Source organism: Stegostoma tigrinum, chromosome 23 (assembly GCF_030684315.1).
Source record: "Stegostoma tigrinum isolate sSteTig4 chromosome 23, sSteTig4.hap1, whole genome shotgun sequence".
Taxonomy (NCBI): domain Eukaryota; kingdom Metazoa; phylum Chordata; class Chondrichthyes; order Orectolobiformes; family Stegostomatidae; genus Stegostoma; species Stegostoma tigrinum.
Window position 1 is genome coordinate 47,815,060 of NC_081376.1, and position 18,179 is coordinate 47,833,238.

The window sequence follows — 18,179 nt, forward strand, 5'->3', positions numbered from 1 at the left end:
CATACTATGAGCTTATAGTCAGCTACAGGCCTAAATAAAGCCGAGTGCGATAGTGGGGGAGGTGATTCCTGACAACGTGCTAGAATACGCTGCATTCAGAATGCCCAGCAGGAATGGATTTATATCCCTTTCCTCGCCTGAAAAGCGGAGATTAATAGCTCATTGTTATGGGTGCTATTTGGCCTTTGTTTAGTAGACTATGCCCAGCTGTTAAGTGTCCCTGGGATCTTCTCAAATCTGTCAGTGTTCCAACCTCATCACAACTCTGCATGTTGTGAATGAATGTCCAGTGTTTAATTACAAATCAAATGGCTATAACACATAGAAAATGAAATCCAATCTTACAAATGTTTTAAAAATGTAACAAAAACGCCATAAGATTTTGTCTCAGTTTACCTCAGTACAGAGGCTGCTACAAGCTTTCAATTCTAGTCAAATTCAAACAGACAACCACCACTTACAAAAAAAAAGCCCCACTGTTTTCTCAACAATAACCTGCCTCTGGGTCATCCCCTTTAGCTGGAAAGCATCTGAATTATAAAACAGAGGGCTAGCAGAGGTGCCCTGGTAGCTGGGGCCCAAGGGAAACAACTGTTCCAGGAAAGGAGATGAGCTAATAAATTTGAATCAAATCTTGAAGTTAGATATTTGTAAAAGATAAACGTGCTGAGAAAGACTGAATCATTCCGATCAGCAGGTGAATGGGTTGGATGGGGAGAGGGGTTTGTTTAGTTTGTGTATGTGTGTGTGTGTTCAGCCTAGCTGAAAAATCACACACATTGTGGAAGCTTTTCATCAGGAAGAAATATGAAAATGAAGGGTAAACAGCATTATATGCACTATAAGTGTTGTTTTCTCTTTATATTGGTAATCTTGTGAACCTGATGAGAAATTTCCACAAAATTGTTTTTCTTTTCAACTTCAATTTCTGTACCTTGTTGATTTATTCATGGAATGTGAGCTTTTCTGGCTGGAACCAACATTTATTGCTCACCCCTAAATGCCCTCAAGAAGGTGCCCACTTTCTTGAACCACAATAATCCATGCCTTGTAGATACATCCACACCACAGTTAGGGACAGATTTCCAAGATCTTGACTTGGAGACAATGAAGCAATAGTTTCAAGCAGGATAGGTGAATAGTCTTCAGGGTGGTACATCCATGCTGAGTGCATCCACTCCAAGCTGACCTCATTCTTCCTTTTTCTTTCCTTTTCATCTTCTTTCACTTTTCCTTTTCTTCATCTTTCTGACATCATGGGGGGGGGGGAGAGTAATAGTTGGTGGTTACTCCTAGCTCTCTGGCCTGATGCATGGACTCCTGGAGTGGCTGTGGGGGTCAGCTGCAGCAATGGCAGAGTGGGGACACCTGGCTGCATAGGTCTGATGTGTGGACTCCTGGAATGGTGAGGGAGCATCGGCTGCAGCGATGGCAGAGCAGGGACTCCTGGGTGTCATAGGCCCAGAGTATGGATTCTTACAGCTGCAATGTGCAATCAACTGCAGTGGTATTGGTGCCTAGATCAGGGGCCCCTGCCTGCCGTAGGCCCAGATTGGGGACCTTGCAGGAGCCAAGGACCTTGCAGCTGTGTATGAGACCCCAGCTGATGAGGATGAATTATATTTGATGAAGGGTCTAGGCCTGAAACATCAGCTTTTGTGCTCCTAAGATGCTGCTTGGCCTGCTGTGTTCATCCAGTCCCATACTTTGTTATCTTAACTCCATTTAAGTGCCTTCTTTTCAATTTCATATGGTGCTGGATTATGGGGACATGTATCTCCATAGATACATGTGACAATAAGTCATTCATTCATTCCATTCATCTGCTCCTTCTGACCTTTAGATGTAGAGATTGCAGATTTAAAATGTAATGCTGAAGGTTCCTTAGCAAATACTGTGAAGTGCTTGGCAAAACTTCAGAGGACCCATACAGATCTATTTTACTGGAGATCCCATACATTAAAATAATTCTGGAGACCAGAAACAGAAAATCTATCTAGTTGAAGTTGAATATTTAAAGGAGTTGAAATTTTCCACACTGTAGGGAATCTAATCTAATCTAATCTGTACAGGATCCCAAGAAGGAAATGGAAGCACTGACAAGAGGATGGAAAAAGAATGGTCCTTTAAAAATGTTGTCAACTTCAATTGAAAGTAAAGCTGGGGTTCTCATGTGGCTCCACCATCCCAGGTGAAGCAGACTTATGGCTGTCATGATGGGCACGGTGTTAATTGGTCTGCTGGCTTTAGGTTTTGGTTATTTTTCACTGCCATCAAGCCATTTCAGTGAACATGACAAGCTCACTCAAACCACAACAGCCAGTAATCCAGATCCATTGACTGTCACCTGTAGCTACTGAGAAATGTGTCCTCAAACCTGTTCTTCAAATCAGTTCCACCATGCATCTTCAATCTATTTGATCTTCTTTGGCCCATATCCTTTGATAGCCTTACCATCATCGTACCCAAAATTCATCAATCTCAATCTTGAAATTATATAAGTACAACAAACGTTACGTTATTACCACTTCCCCTGTTAGTAACGTTATATATTAATATCCGTGAAAAATGATTGAGGCTTAATGAAAAAAAGTTTTAAAAACCTCGGGCATATTAAAATGAACAAAAGTGCCCCTAAATATATTTAAATAGGAAAATTGCTGAGTTTAGATAAAGAGAATGTGGCCTGTGGGAACTGAGTCAACTTTACTAATATAAGGAGAACTCAGACTCATTCACAAGTTAAATGACTGTTTCTTGCATTATATGGGTTTTCAGCACGAGATAACCAACCAGACCCTGCCTATTGAGCCATCTCCTGAAAGACAACCTCTTGGCAGGGAACTGTCCTTTCAGCACCAACAGTTTCACAAAACATCTTCAGCCAATGAATTCTCATCCACAGCTTGGAAAAGTCTGAGACAAAACTGCGACGTCCCCACATCTGAATGTAAACTAGAAGTGAGCTTAATTCCCAACGTGAGCTCAGGGTCATCTGAACGCTTTGACTAAAACTGGAAACAACCCTCGTCCATTTACTTCCTACTTTTGAAGAACACGTTGAACCATTCAGGGAGCAGGAGAGTAACATCCAATCCCAGCCACTCAGGGCAGCCTTCACTAGGGGCTGCAACAATACTGGCACCTCGGAACAGTATTCACCGCCTAAGGAAACGATAGGGACCTTGCGTTGGTATTTACACGGAGTGCTGTGGATGGGAACAATACAAATGTTGGCAGCATCACATTCAGATTAAGCGTCAGAGGCCCCAGCGCACAGGTTCCCGATCAAATACAGTCACACACACATACAAACATGCAACATATACGTAACACTTTGCTGACTAAAGCAATGATTTTCTTTTGATTCAACAGCTTGCCCCAACAGGGAGCTCGGTTTTGTAGTTTGCGGATCCAGATGGATTCAGACCCTGCACACTGCAATTTCTAACAGCCAACACCCGTCTGACGTTAGCGTCTGAAGCGATGTCGATCTGAGCCCAGGGCCGTGTCGTAGTCCCAGGATGGTGCGTTTTGGGAGGGTGAGGGGCGGGGTTGGGGACCTGCTGCTGAGCTCGGCAGCTCAATCTCAGAGCCAAAGCATTGAGAGACACAAAGAGCTTCCGACCAGATTCACAGGGGCATCCGGCCGAATGAGAAATGTGCTGAAGGAAGGGGGTTTACAGACACCAGGAGCGGTCTCCACGCCCTCCCTTCCACTCGCTGACGCGATCCGTGACTCTCCCATGCACACGGCCAAACATAACGCAAGCAAACTCCGACCTGCACAGAGACTGAATGCAAAGCACAGAAGCCGAGCACACCAGGCACTCAGTTCTCTCCCACTGTTCGACACAGCTTTCTCCATCACTAACTTGTCACGCAGCCCTCTCCCACAAAGACATTCTCGCTCCTGCTCCTCTGATGCTGCTTGGCCTGCTGTGTTCATCCAGCTCTACACCTTGTTATCTCATATTCTCCAGCATCTGCAGTTCCTGCTATCTCCTCGCTCCAATGTGTAATGTGAAATCCTTCCTTAAAGCTCTTACTCTCTCCACCTCTCACTTCACACGTGCATAGACAACACACAAAATACACAAGGTTACATAATAGAAACGGGCCGTTCAGCCCGACCAGCCCGTTTTGGTATTTATCCGATACAGGAGCAGCAGCCCAAATCCCGCCTTCTGGCCCCATACCGTTAACAAACACTTCCCCAACCTGTTCTAAATTCTACCGTCAATTCTCTTCATCATGTCGGTCATACAGACACATACACGTGCTGTGCACCCTCTATATTGTAATCACATGTCCCTCCTCTCACACAAACATTCTCTCCAGCCCTCTGAGTTTCACTCAAAATGCGTTTTCTCTCTCTCTCTCTCACACATAGATAATCTCACATATCCTCCCCCCTCCCCACACACATATTCTCACACGTTTCTCTCTCCCTCACACACACGCGGACATTATCACACATTCTCTCCCCTCTCACACACACACAGATATTCTCACACATCCTCTTTTCCTCTCACACGGATATTCTCACAAATTGCCCTCTCCCCCCCCCTCCCTCTCTCACACACACACACACACATACACTTACACATTCCCCTCACACACACTCAGATATACTCACACGTTCCCCTCTCTCTCACGCGCGGATATTCTCACATATTCCCATTCCCTTTCACACAGATATTCTCACACAAAGTCCCCCTCTCTCACATACATATATATTTTCAGATGTTCCCCTGTCTCTGGCACGCACAGATATTCTCACATTCCCCCTCTCTCTTATACGGACAGCTATTCTCTCACAAATACCCCCTTTCTCACACACAGATATTCTCACACATTCCCCCTCTCTCACACACACACATATTCTCACACATTCCCCCCTCTCTTACACACACATATTCTCACACATTCCCCCCTCTCTTACACACACACATATTCTCACACATTCCCCCCTCTCTCACACACACATATTCTCACACATTCCCCCCTTTCTCTCACACACACATATTCACCCAGTCTCTCATACACACACAGAGATATTCTCACACATTCCCCTTCTCTCTCACACACATATTCACCCTGTCTCTCATACACACAGAGATATTCTCACACATTCCCCCTCTCTCACACACACACATATTCTCACACATTCCCCCCTCTCTTACACACACACATATTCTCACACATTCCCCCCTCTCTTACACACACACATATTCTCACACATTCCCCCCTCTCTCACACACACATATTCTCACACATTCCCCCCTTTCTCTCACACACACATATTCACCCTGTCTCTCATACACACAGAGATATTCTCACACATTCCCCCCTCTCTCACACACACGTACACACACACACAGAGATATTCTCACACATTCTCCTTCAAGCTCTCTCACGCTTTCTAACATCCCCTCGTGCACTGCTACATTGCACCTTACAGCGCCAGACTTGTGCACGCCCTGACTGTGATTTATTATTAGAACCGAAATAAAACATCTGCTCTGCTTTAAAAAAAGGGTGTTGCAGCGTGGTTACAAGCTCTGTCTTACCGTTTCAGAATTGTCCCTGCTCCATTGTTTCCTTGCTGTGCTCTCCGGAGGATGTGGAAAAGATGATTTTATATGATTTTAAAAATTAAAAACGGTTCCCTGGCAGCATGAGCTCTCTCTCTCTGTCTCAGTGTCTCTCTCTCTCTCTCTCTCTCTGTCTCAGTGTCTCTCTCTCTCTCTCTCTGTCTCAGTGTCTCTCTCTCTCTCTCTCTCTGTCTCAGTGTCTCTCTCTCTCTCTCTCTGTCTCAGTGTCTCTCTCTCTCTCTCTGTGTGTGTCTCACACACACAGCCGCCAGTCAGAATGCGTCTCCGGGCTCCACGTAACATTAACACAGTCTCCTGCAGGGGCTGCTCTGCCCGACGATTGACAAGCGAGGGAGGGGAGGGAAGAATAGAGAGGGAGGGTAAAGAATTAAAAGGGGTTGGATTTGAGATGGCCGAGGAAAAGACACTTTACACTCCCACACACACACACACAGCAACCTCCCCCCATGTGAACCTGGGTAGCGAGCTGGGAAGGGGCAGAGCGATGGGCAGTTTCATTCCCTCGCCTCACCCTCGGTGGCCGGGAGAGCTCGCTGCCGGTCCCTCCGGGGCTTGGGCACAGCTCAGCTCCTGGCTCCGTCCCTTCCGTGCCTCCCACCCGCCCAGCGCCTCTCCAATCCATTTCCGCCGCGACTGAAACCTCGGGGGAGTAGAGTGGGGGGGGGGGGGGGAATGGGGGGCGCGGAGAAATGGTGGTGCGGGGGATTCGGCATCGAGCCCCCGCCCCCAACTCCAATACACACGGCGAGCCCGCACCTGATGTCGCACAGCCCCGACTTCAGTGTTCTCAGGCCTGGGATCTTCCTGTGCCCTGCCACTGCCCAAATCGCCCACACTGAAATGGCAAAGTCAACACCGTCTGCCAGGGGACAGGACAGGGTGTTAGAGTGGGGAAGGTGATCAGACTCCGGGGGGGGGGGGTGCATGGGGTATTTGGGCTTTTGGAGTGCTGTTCAGCTGAGGTGGAGACTGTTGGGGAGAAGGATCTGGGTGCATCTGTTCGCTTGACTTGGAGGGTAACCAAGAAAGGGGTGGTTCTGGACTGTGGTTGAGGGTGTGTGGCTTGTTGGGGAGTGGGTGTGAGGGGACGCCGTTGGGGTGGGTGTTGTTGGGGAGTGGGTGTGAGGGGAGGCTGTTGGGGTGGGTGTTGTTGGGGAGTGGGTGTGAGGGGAGGCAGTTGGGGTGGGTGTTGTTGGGGAGTGGGTGTGAGGGGACGCTGTTCGGGTGTGTGTGGATGGGGAGTGGGTGTGAGGGGAGGCTGTTGGGGTGGGTGTTGTTGGGGAGTGGGTGTGAGGGGACGCCGTTGGGGTGGGTTTTGTTGGGGAGTGGGTGTGAGGGGAGGCAGTTGGGGTGGGTGTTGTTGGGGAGTGGGTGTGAGGGGAGGCTGTTCGGGTGTGTGTGAATGGGGAGTGGGTGTGAGGGGAGGCTGTTGGGGTGGGTGTTGTTGGGGAGTGGGTGTGAGGGGAGGCTGCTGGGGTGGATGTTGTTGGGGAGTGGGTGTGAGGGGAGGCCGTTGGGGTGTGTGTGGATGGGGAGATGGTGTGAGGGGAGGCCGTTGGGGTGGGTGTTGTTGGGGAGTGGGTGTGAGGGGACGCCGTTGGGGTGGGTTTTGTTGGGGAGTGGGTGTGAGGGGAGGCAGTTGGGGTGGGTGTTGTTGGGGAGTGGGTGTGAGGGGACGCTGTTCGGGTGTGTGTGGATGGGGAGTGGGTGTGAGGGGAGGCTGTTGGGGTGGGTGTTGTTGGGGAGTGGGTGTGAGGGGAGGCTGATGGGGTGGATGTTGTTGGGGAGTGGGTGTGAGGGGAGGCCGTTGGGGTGTGTGTGGATGGGAAAGGGTGAGAGGGGAGGCTGTTGATGTGGGTGTCGTTGGGGAGAGGGTGTGAGTGGAGGCCATTGTGGTGGATGCTGATGGGGAGTGGGTGTGAGGGGAGGCTGTTGGGGTGGGTGTTGTTGGGGAGTCGGTGTGAGGGGAGGCTGTTGGGGTGTGTGTGGATGGGGAGAGGGTGTGAGGGGAGGCTGTTGGGGTGTGTGTGGATGGGGGATGGGGGTGAGAGGAGGCTGTTTGTGTCTGTGTCGATGGGGAGTGTGTGTGAGGGGAGGCTGTTGGGGTGGGTGTTATTGGGGAGTGGGTGTGAAGGAAGGCCATGGGGGTGGATGCTGATGGGGAGTGGGTGTGAGGGGAGGCTGTTGGGGTGGGTGTTATTGGGGAGTGGGTGTGAAGGAAGGCCATGGGGGTGGATGCTGATGGGGAGTGGGTGTGAGGGGAGGCTGTTGGGGTGTGTGTGGATGGGGAGTGGGGGTGAGGGGAGGCTGTTCGTATCTGTGTCGATGGGGAGTCGGTGTGAGGGGAGGCTGTTGGGGTGGGTGTTATTGGGGAGTGGGTGTAAGGGGAGACCATGGGGGTGGATGCTGATGGGGAGTGCGTGTGAGGGGAGGCTGTTGGGGTGGATGTTGTTGGGGAGTGGGTGTGAGGGGAGGCTGTTGGGGTGTGTGTGGATGGGGTGTGGAGGTGAGGGGAGGCTGTTTGTGTCTGTGTCGATGGGGAGTGGGTGTGAGGGGAGACTGTTGGGGTGGGTGTTGTTGGGGAGAAGGTGTGAGCGGACGCCGTTGGGGTGGATGTTGTTGGGGAGTGGGTGTGAGGGGAGGCCGTTGGGTTGTGTGTGGATGGGGAGAGGGTGTGAGGGGAGGCTGCTGATGTGGTTGTCATTGGGGAGAGGGTGTGAGGGGAGGCCATTGGGCTGGATGCTGATGGTGAGTGGGCGTGAGGGGAGGCCTTTGGGGTGTGTTTTTATGGGGAGAGGGTGTGAAGGGAGGCTGTTGGGGTGTGTGTGGATGGGGAGAGGGTGCGAGGGGAGGCTGTTGGGGTGGGTGTTGTTTTGGAGAGAATGGAGGGGAGGCCGTTGGGGTGTGTGGATGGGTAGTGGGTGTGAGGGTAGGCTGTTGGGGTGTGTGTGGATGGGGAGAGGGTGTGAGGGGACGAAGTTGGGGTCGGTGTTGTTGGGGAGTGGGTGTGAGGGGAGGCTGTTGGGGTGTGTGTGGATGGGGAGTGGGTGTGGATGGGGAGTGGGTGTGAGGGGAGGCTGTTGGGGTGTGCGTGGATAGGGACAGGGTGTGGGGGGAGGCTGTTGGGGTGGGTGTTGGGGAGAGGATGTGAGGGGAGGCTGATGGGGTGTGTGTGGATGGGGAGTGGGTGTGAGGGGAGGCTGTTGGGGTGGGTGTTGTTGGGGAGTGGGTGTGAGGGGAGGCCGTTGGGGTGTGTGTGGATGGGGAGATGGTGTGAGGGGAGGCCGTTGGGATGGGTGTTGTTGGGGAGTGGGTGTGAGGGGAGGCCGTTGGGGTGGGTGTTGTTGGGGAGTGGGTGTGAGGGGAGGCTGTTGGGGTGTGTGTGGATGGGGAGTGGGTGTGGATGGGGAGTGGGTGTGAGGGGAGGCTGTTGGGGTGTGCGTGGATAGGGACAGGGTGTGGGGGGAGGCTGTTGGGGTGGGTGTTGGGGAGAGGATGTGAGGGGAGGCTGATGGGGTGTGTGTGGATGGGGAGTGGGTGTGAGGGGAGGTTGTTGGGGTGGGTGTTGTTGGGGAGTGGGTGTGAGGGGAGGCCGTTGGGGTGGGTGTTGTTGGGGATTGGGTGTGAGGGGAGGCTGTTGGGGTGGGTGTTGTTGGGGATTGGGTGTGAGGGGAGGCTGTTGGGATGGGTGTTGTTGGGGAGTGGGTGTGAGGGGAGGCTCTTGGTGTGGGTATTTTTGGGGAGTAGCTGCGAGGGGAGTCCGTTGGGGTGTGTATGGATGGGGAGAGGGTGTGAGGGGAACCTGTGGGGTGGGTGTTGCTGGGGAGTGGGTGTGAGGTGCGGCTGTTGAGGTGAGTGTTATTGCGGAGTGGGTGTGTTAGGGTGCCGTTGGGGTGAGTGTTGTTGGGGAGTGGATGTGAGGGGAGGCTGTTGGTGTGGGTGTTGTTGGGGAGTGGGTGTGAGGGGAAGCTGTATGGGTGGGTGTTGTTGGACAGTGGGTGTGAGGGTACGCCGTTGTGGTGAATGGTGTTGGGGAGTGGGTGTGAGGGGAGGCCGTTGGGGTGGGTGTGGATGGGGAGAGGGTGTGAGGGGAGGCTGTTGATGTGGGTGTTGTGGAGAGGGTGTGAGGTGAGGCCATTGGGGTGGATGCTGATAGTGAGTGGGTGTGAGGGGAGGCTGTTGGGGCGGGTGCTGCTGGGGAGTGGGTGTGAGGGGAGGCCGTTGGGGTGTGTGTGGATGGGGAGAGGGTGTGAGGGGATCCCGTTGGGGTGGGTGTTGTTGGGGAGTGGGTGTGAGGGGAGGCCGTTTGGGTGGGTGTTGTTGGGGAGTGGGTGTGAGGGGAGGCCGTTGGGGTGGGTGTTGTTGGGAAGTGGGTGTGAGGGGAGGCTCTTGGTGTGGGTATTTTTGGGAAGTAGCTGTGAGGGGAGTCCGTTGGGGTGTGTGTAGATGGGGAGTGGGTATGAGGGGAGGCTGTTGAAGTGGGTGTCGTTGGGGAGAGGGTGTGAGGTGAGGCCATTGGGGTGGATGCTGATAGTGAGTGGGTGTGAGGGGAGGCTGTTGAGGTGTGTGTGGATGGGGAGCGGGTGTGAGGGGAGGCTGTTGGGGTGGGTGTTGTTGGGGAGTGGTTGTGAGGGGAGGCTGTTGGGGTGGATTTTGTTGGGGAGAGGGTGTGAGGGGAGGCAGTTGGGGTGTGTGTGGATGGGGAGAGGGTTTGAGGGGAGGCTGTTCGGGTGTGTGTGGATGGGGAGTGGGTGTGAGGGGAGGCTGTTGGTGTGTATGTAGTTGGGGAGTGGGTGTGAGGGCAGGCTGTTGGGGTGTGTGTGGATGGGGAGAGGGTGCGAGGGGAGACTGTTGGGGTGGGTGTTGTTTGGGAGAGGATGGAGGGGAGGCTGTTGATGTGTGTGTGGATGGGGAGAGGGCGTGAGGGGAGGCCGTGGGGTTGGGTGTTGTTGGGGAGTGGGTGTGAGGGGAGGCTGTTGATGTGGGTGTTGTTGGGAGTGGGTGTGAGGGGAGGCTGTTGGGGTGTGTGTTGTTGGGGAGAGGGTGTGAAGGGAGGCCGTTGGGGTGAGTGTTGTTGGGAAGTGGGTGTGAGGTTAGGCTGTTGGTGTGGGTGTCGTTGGGGAGAGGATGTGAGTCGAGGCTGTTGGTGTGGGTGTTGTTGGGGAGAGGGTGTGAGGGGAGGGTGTTGGGGTGAGTGTTGTTGGGGAGAGGGCATGAGGGGCAGATGTGGGGGATGGGCACTATTGAGGCAAAGGGGCTATGTAGTTTGGGATGTTGTGCTGGAAGTTATTAGAGGATGTGATTTTTGTGGGGAGGGAGGAGCGAATTCTGTGTGTTGTGACACTGTGGGTGTTTGGGACTAGGGACTCGGAGATAGCCAGAACTGCAGAGGCTGGAGCGAGAGTCGACACAGTGTGGAGCTGGAAGAACATAGCAGGCCAGGCAGCATCAGAGGAGCAGGAGAGTCGCCATTCAGACCTGAGCTCTTCATCAGGATATCTGATGATGTGCCGAGGCCCGAAGCATCAACTCTCCCTATTCCTCTGATGCTGCCTGATTGGCTGTTTTCGTCCAGCTCTACACAGTATTGATTTGGGCTGTGGACTGTTGTAGAAGGGGTTATTGAGATAGAAATTTTTGAGGACGGGATTTCCAGGGAAATTGGTGTGAATTGAGGAATGGTGGGCATTGTTGGGGTATTGGTGCTGTTATAGACAGGGGTTGTTGGGGTATTGTTGGGGTAATGGGGCTGTAATAAATGGGTGTTGTTTGGGTAATGGGGCTGTTATAGATGGGTATTGTTGGGGGTAATGGGGCTGTTATAGATGGGTGTTGTTGGGGTGTTGTTAGGGGTAATGGGACTGTTATTGACAGGAGTTGTTGGGGGTAGTGGGGCCGTTATAGATGTGGCAATTATTGTCATTGTGGAGTTGTTGAGAGGAGGAATAAGTTATGGTGGTATTTGGAGGAGGCTGTAATTGGGGGGGAAGGGCTTTGGGTGCAATGATTCAGGCTTTTGAAATGAAAATCAATAGGCATTTTGCTGAACTGAACTTACAGCATTTTGAAAAGACACAAATTAGCAAAGTTTTAAGCAGAATAAACATTCAGAAGAAAGTACCTGAAAGAAAGGCAAACTAAATTCTTCAGATCCTTCCTTCTTAAGTGCTATGCCTAGAACTGCAAACAGTAGACTCAGTTGAAGCTGGACCAGAGTCTTATTTGGTTTATCATAAGTTCTTTGTTTTTACACTCCATGCCCTTCTTGAGAAACAAGACGTACTAAAACAGTAGAGGATTCCTTTAACAGAGATTTGCCTTCCCAGATGAAGTGAGACTGCTGTGATTCCCAAGTGGAAAGTTTCCAAACTCGGTTGCAGCATTGGTAATGGGCATCAACTTTGGGTCAAGTCATTAGCCTGAGAAACTGACAGAAGGAGGTGGATAAAATAATGTCCTTAGAGGTCTGGGGAACATTTTACCCTTTTTAACTCCAGGACGCACGAAATGGAGGTGTGTGTGTGTGTGTGTGTGTGTGTGTGTGTGTGTGTGTGTGTGTGTGTGTGTGTGTGTGTGTGTGTGTGTGTGTGTGTGTGTGTGTGTGTAACTATCTCCCCCCAGCCCCACTCCCCAACAGTGGCTTGAGTGTGTTGCTTCACCCGACTGACTACAGTGGTTCAAGAAGACATCATCTTCTCAAGCACAATTAGGGATGGGTAATAAATGCTGGACCACATTCCATGCATAGTTAAATAAAATCCCCAATTTCATCCAGTTCTGATGAAAGGTTATCAAGGTAAAATTACTGGTCTCTGCTTGTGTTCATTCAGCCCTTCACTCTTGCCTCACCCTTTTTCTCCAGTCTCCGTATTTTCACAGGAAAGGCTTGACAGCGCCTATCTCCCAAGCAAAATCCTCTACCATCTAGTACGACAAGGCACAGCAGATACGTGGAACACCAAACTGAGCAAGTTCCCCTCCGAGCCACTGACCATCCTGACTCGGAAACATACTGCTGTTTGTTCAGTGTCACTGGTTCAAAATCCTGGAACTCCATCTCCCCAACAGCAATTTGGGTTGTGGGTGTATTTGCATCCCAAGAATTGCAGCAGTTCAAGAAAGCAGCTCACCACCACCTTCTGAAGGACAATTAGGGATGGGCAATGAATGCTGGTTCAGCCAGGGACGCTTATATCCTATAAATGATTAAACAAAAATCTCCATCTTGATCCAGTTCTGATGCAAGGTTATTAACTATTTTACCCTGTTCACAGATGCTTCCTGGCCAGCTGAATATTTCCTGTCTCCTCTGGTTTCATTTCAGATTTCCACTATCTGCATATTTTGAATTTGTCTCCATACTATAGATCACTGACTCTATAGTAAGTCAGGTGCCTCGGGATCTCTCTCCTAAAGGCCAATACATCCTTGAGCAGCTTGTGGTCTCTCAATTTACTGCAGAATGATGAAGTAAATGTGATTGTGGCGCGCAGGATGTTTTTTACTTTTTTATCCAGTCACTAAAAACTGTTTTGGAAACATTTCTTTACCCAGTACAGAAAAGCATAAGACCAGCTCATTGTTTCCAGTACACCTAGGGGCTGAGTTTCATCTGTGCATGGAGTCCTGGAGTCTTGGGTTTGCACAGCACAGAAACAGGCCCTTCGGTCCAACTCGACCATGCCAACCAAATTTTCTAAATCAATCTAGTCGCATTTTCCAGCATTTGGCCTATGTCCCTCAAAACCCTTCCTATTCATATACCCAACCAGATGCCTTTTAAATATTGTAACTGTACCAGTTCCCACCACCTCCTCTGGCAGCTCATTCCACACATGCACCACCCTCTGCATGAAAAAGTTGTCCTTTTAAATCTTTTCACTCTCACTTTAAACCTACGTCCTCTAGTTTTGGACTCCCCTACCCTGGGGAAAAGACCTTGACCCTCTCCATGCCCCTTATGATTTCATAAACCCCTATAAAGGTCACCCTTTGGCCTCTGACATGCCAAGTAAAATATCCCCAGGCTATTCAGCCGTCTCCCTACAGCTCAAACCCTCCAACCCTGGTATAATTATAACGTAAAGCATAATTGCAGATCCACCCCAGCCTGGGGTGAGTAAAGAGCAGGTCCTGGGTCGAATCTCCCCGGCCTGGACTTGCAGGGTGAGCCGAGACTCCAGGTCCGCAGCTAGGCTTGGGTGCCTGAATGAGCGTCAGCATTGGCAGTGGGTACAGCAGCAGAGGACCACTGCAATCAGGTTCTGTCAGCATTGTCTGGATGAGCATCAGCTGAGGCGCCAGGCATCTAACAATTGGCCCATGGATCTAGTTCGGCTGCGTAGCTGGCACGAATGGTGGTGGCAGTGGCCCATAACCAATAACCAGTGACTATTACAGAAATCCCAGCTCTTGCCAAGTGGAGCCAGAACAAGAAGGAGAGAGAAAGATAAACTCTAGTCATATCCTTTAATATATTCAGTAATTTAAAATGGTGCGAGAGCGTGGCGACACTTACCACTCTTTACTGTATTTTTTAAAAATACATGACAATAAATCATTCAATTCCCCTTGGTTGATGACTTTGTACTGATTACCCATGGCATCCCATGCAAGAATGTAGGAAAACAGGCATTCCCCCACATCTCTTACAGTAGCAAGCCCATGTATGGTACGGAACCAGTCACTCACCTCTGTCTCTGCTGCCAATATTTAATGAGAAAGGCCTCCTACCGTGATAATGGGGACTGCAGATGCTGGAGAATCCAAGATAACAAAGTGTGGGGCTGGATGAACACAGCAGGCCCAGCAGCATCTCAGGAGCACAAAAGCTGACGTTTCGGGCCTAGACCCTTCATCAGAGAGGGGCATGGGGTGAGGGTTCTGGAATAAATAGGGAGAGAGGGGGAGGCAGACCAAAGATGGAGAGAAAAGAAGATGGGTGGAGAGGAGAGTATAGGGAGGGGATAGGTCAGTCCAGGTATGACGGACAGGTCAAGAAGGCGAGATGAGGTGGTAGGTAGGAAATGGAGGTGCGGCTTGAGATGGGAGGAAGGGATGGGTGAGAGGAAGAACAGGTTAGGGAAGTGGAGACAGACTGGGCTGGTTTTGGGATGCAGTGGGGGGAGGGGAAGAACTAGGCTGATTTTGGGATGCAGTAGGGGAAGGGGCGATTTTGAAGTTTGTGAAGTCCACATTGATACCATTGGGCTGCAGGGTTCCCAGGCGGAATATGAGTTGCTGTTCCTGCAACCTTAGGGTGGCATCATTGTGGCACTGCATTGGGGACCGCTTTGCAGAACACCTCCGCTCGGTTCGCAATAAACAACTGCACCTCCCAGTCGCGAACCATTTTAACTCCCCCTCCCATTCTCTTGATGACATGTCCATCATGGGCCTCCTGCACTGCCACAATGATGCCACCCGAAAGTTGCAGGAACAGCAACTCATATTCCGCTTGGGAACCCTGCAGCCCAATGGTATCAATGTGGACTTCACAAGCTTCAAAATCTCCCCTTCCCCTATCCCCTCCCTACCTCCCCACCTATACTCTCCTCTCTACCTATCTTGTTTTCTCTCCATCTTCGGTCCGCCTCCCCCTCTCTCCCTATTTATTCCAGTTCCCTGTCCTCATCCCCCTCTCTGATGAAGGGTCTAAGCCCAGAACATCAGCTCTTGTGCTCCTGAGATGCTGCTTGGCCTGCTGTGTTCATCCAGCTTCACACTTTATTATCTAGGCCTCCTACTGTGCTGGCTTCCTCCCTTTGCTCTTGCTTTACCCTTTACCCTCATAGAAACATATGCAATCCTGAAGGAACTGGACTGGCCTGATCTGGGAAGTGTGTTCCTGAAGTTGAGGAAGTCCAGAACTCGGGGATCACAGTCTAGGAATTAGGGTGAAGCCATTCAGGAACAAGAATTTCTTCGTTCAGTATGTTGTGAATCTGTGTAATTCTGTACCATAGAAAGCTGTTGTGTCCCTTTCATTAGATATATTCAAGAGGGAGTTGGTCTTGGCCCTTTGCATTAAAGGGATCAGGGGCAATGCAGAGAAGATGTGAACGGGATACTGAAATTGCATGATGATTATATTGAATGGCGGTGCAGGCTCAAAGGGCCGATTGGCCTACTCCTGCAGCTATTTTCCATGTTTCTACGTTTCTTCCCCCCAGGCTCTGAATTAGCACAGCACATCTTTGACTGCACCTTCCAAACCCACAATCTCTGTCTGCATTCTGCAAAATTTTTGACAGGATAGTGCAGAGATGAATTTGCCATATACATGCTAGCTGTGTGTTTCAAAGAAAACAGCATTGAGGGAAAAAACGGAACCTCTGGATGAGAGCCAATTCACGATTAAAATGTGAATTATTTTGTCTAGTAGATCCAATATGTCAGGATGATGATTTTTTCATTATGAGGACAGACTTGCAAAAAGAATGAGGAAAGGCTAGTTTGGACCTATCCTAGCAATTGATCAAAGCTGAACGGGACTGTTTGCTATCTTGGTGGCTTTTTTTGTTTATTCATTCTTGGAAAATGACCTTTGTTGGCAAGACCAGCATTTGGTGAGCTGCCCCCTTGAATCACTATAGTGCACACGATGCAGGTAAAGATAAAGTTGCCATAGACCTGGAGACCTCAGGGGTGCTCTCACATTAGAGAGAAACATGTCAGGGGGAGAGTTTAACTTCAGGGCTCACCATGCCTCAGGGGAGGGGGAATGTTTGAAAAGGTGCAACCTCAGATGGTGTAGTAGATCATCAACAGTGTTAGGGAGGGAATTCCAGGGCATCAACGCCAAACAATATTGAGAAAATAGCCGTGTAGCTCCAAGTCAGAATAATGAGTGACCCTCTACTTGACTTCCAAACAGTGTTATCTGAAGAAATTTTCTGCCATAGTCTTCACTAACATTTATTTTAGAGTTAGACACTTTAAATACTCGAAGCTATTTTAAAACATTCAATTTCAATTAACTTCCTCACTTAAATTCTGCATCAATTCTTGAGGTTGGCTATCCCTGAGGTCTTAACTCTGATTTCACCAATTTATTGACAATGTTTCTAAACTTGCTTCTGAACAGGAGCAATCCTCAGAGATGTGCTAAGCACAGGTAAGTAGCTCAGTGACATTTCCTACGTTTGGTTTACATGGATCGGCACTTAACACTCAAGTGATCAAATGAAAAGTAATAGCCAAGTCAAACTTATCCTGCAATCAGGCCCTGCACTTAGACATGGATTGAGTTTGCAAACAATCATTCTAATTATCACAATATATAGGACATCTTGATTCATAAGTTTAGCCTGGATTATTATCCATCCTTTTTAGTTGGAAGATTAACTGACTAGACTTCTAGTTCAATATCTCCATAACTATCTCCAAATTTCCCATACATTCCATGGTAGCTATAAAAAAGAAGACCCAATCACCTGCTTTCAGGCTTTAGATGTTGCTACAGTGATAAAGCCACTCCTGTTTTGGTGGGTGGCAGTCCCTCAGAACAACAATGATGTTTTATCATAGCATGAACCAATGCATAGAATCCTTTAATGAAGGGAGGCTATCATCCTGGAGCTACTACACAATTCTAGTTGACCAGGAAACAACCATTCATATTACTTTCCAAAAGTTGTCAGAAGGCTTTAGATATTGACGCTCACCCTGTTTGGCTACATTATGACACATCTTCTGTGGCCATCAAGTCCTGAGATGGGAATGGAAACTGGATCTTCTGGCCCAGAGGTAGGGACACTACACAGTGCTCCATAAGAGCCCTGGAAAATGACTGACCTTCACTAAGCAGCTTGTCTCAATGCCCCATTAAGACATTGAGCTGGTAATAAGGCAGAAATATGGCAAAATCCCCTTGAAATTCTGAAATTGTTTTTGCACTCCTGTTAGACATAACCTGATGCAGAACATGATACAAAACTAACTCACGATTATGAAAAGAAAGGTCTGCTTCTGCTTAAGGTTGACTTGTCTGGAAAGTGTCCCATATACTTTAAAGAGCCATTGAAAGCACACCAAAGAATCTAGTAACGCATTTTTAAGTAGAGTTTTAGATCAAACGAAGGAGAGAACAAGCATCCAAATGAGAGCTCTGTCATGTCAGGATTCAGAAGCGAATCACCAGTCATGGCATTTCCAGGAGAACTGGAAGCTCCTCATCATTATGCCTCCACTTTTGCAAGAGCTCTCTTGTACTTGCTTCATAGCCTCATGGAGCCCACGCACTCATGATCTGATACTGGTAATTCAGTTATTACTGGCATAATCTAAACAATTTCTGTAGGAGTTTGAGAGAGCTTCTGAGAGGTTGCTGACTTGTTAATGATTGTGTGTGTGGAGGTGAATATCTGTTTGTGTGGGTTGGGTGGGGCAGGTTTGTATATGTGTACAAGGATGACAATGTGTGGGATTGCTGATGTTTATTAACAAGGGCAATAATGGTTTGCATGTAGTATGGTAATCAGTTTAGCTTCTGCTTTCTACAGAGGCCTGCTTGAGCCAATTATTGCACCGGGTCTTAGTATCTTTCCAGGATTGATACTT

At 49.7% G+C, this 18,179-nt stretch overlaps 1 protein-coding gene across 3 annotated transcripts in view; it reads right to left on the minus strand.

The window, feature by feature from the left end:
- Positions 1 to 18,179, minus strand: part of fbxl16 (F-box and leucine-rich repeat protein 16) — a 290,017-nt gene that overhangs the window by 261,383 nt on the left and 10,455 nt on the right. The window contains exon 1 of one of the 3 annotated variants that reach the window (XM_059654148.1): positions 3,784 to 3,803. The exons of 1 other annotated variant lie outside the window; for it this stretch is intronic. The gene's annotated coding sequence lies outside the window, so the exon portion shown is untranslated. Of the gene's footprint in view, positions 1 to 3,783; positions 3,804 to 5,573; positions 6,184 to 18,179 lie in introns of those variants that run through there. One more of the 3 variants, XM_048552815.2, reaches the window with a different exon arrangement.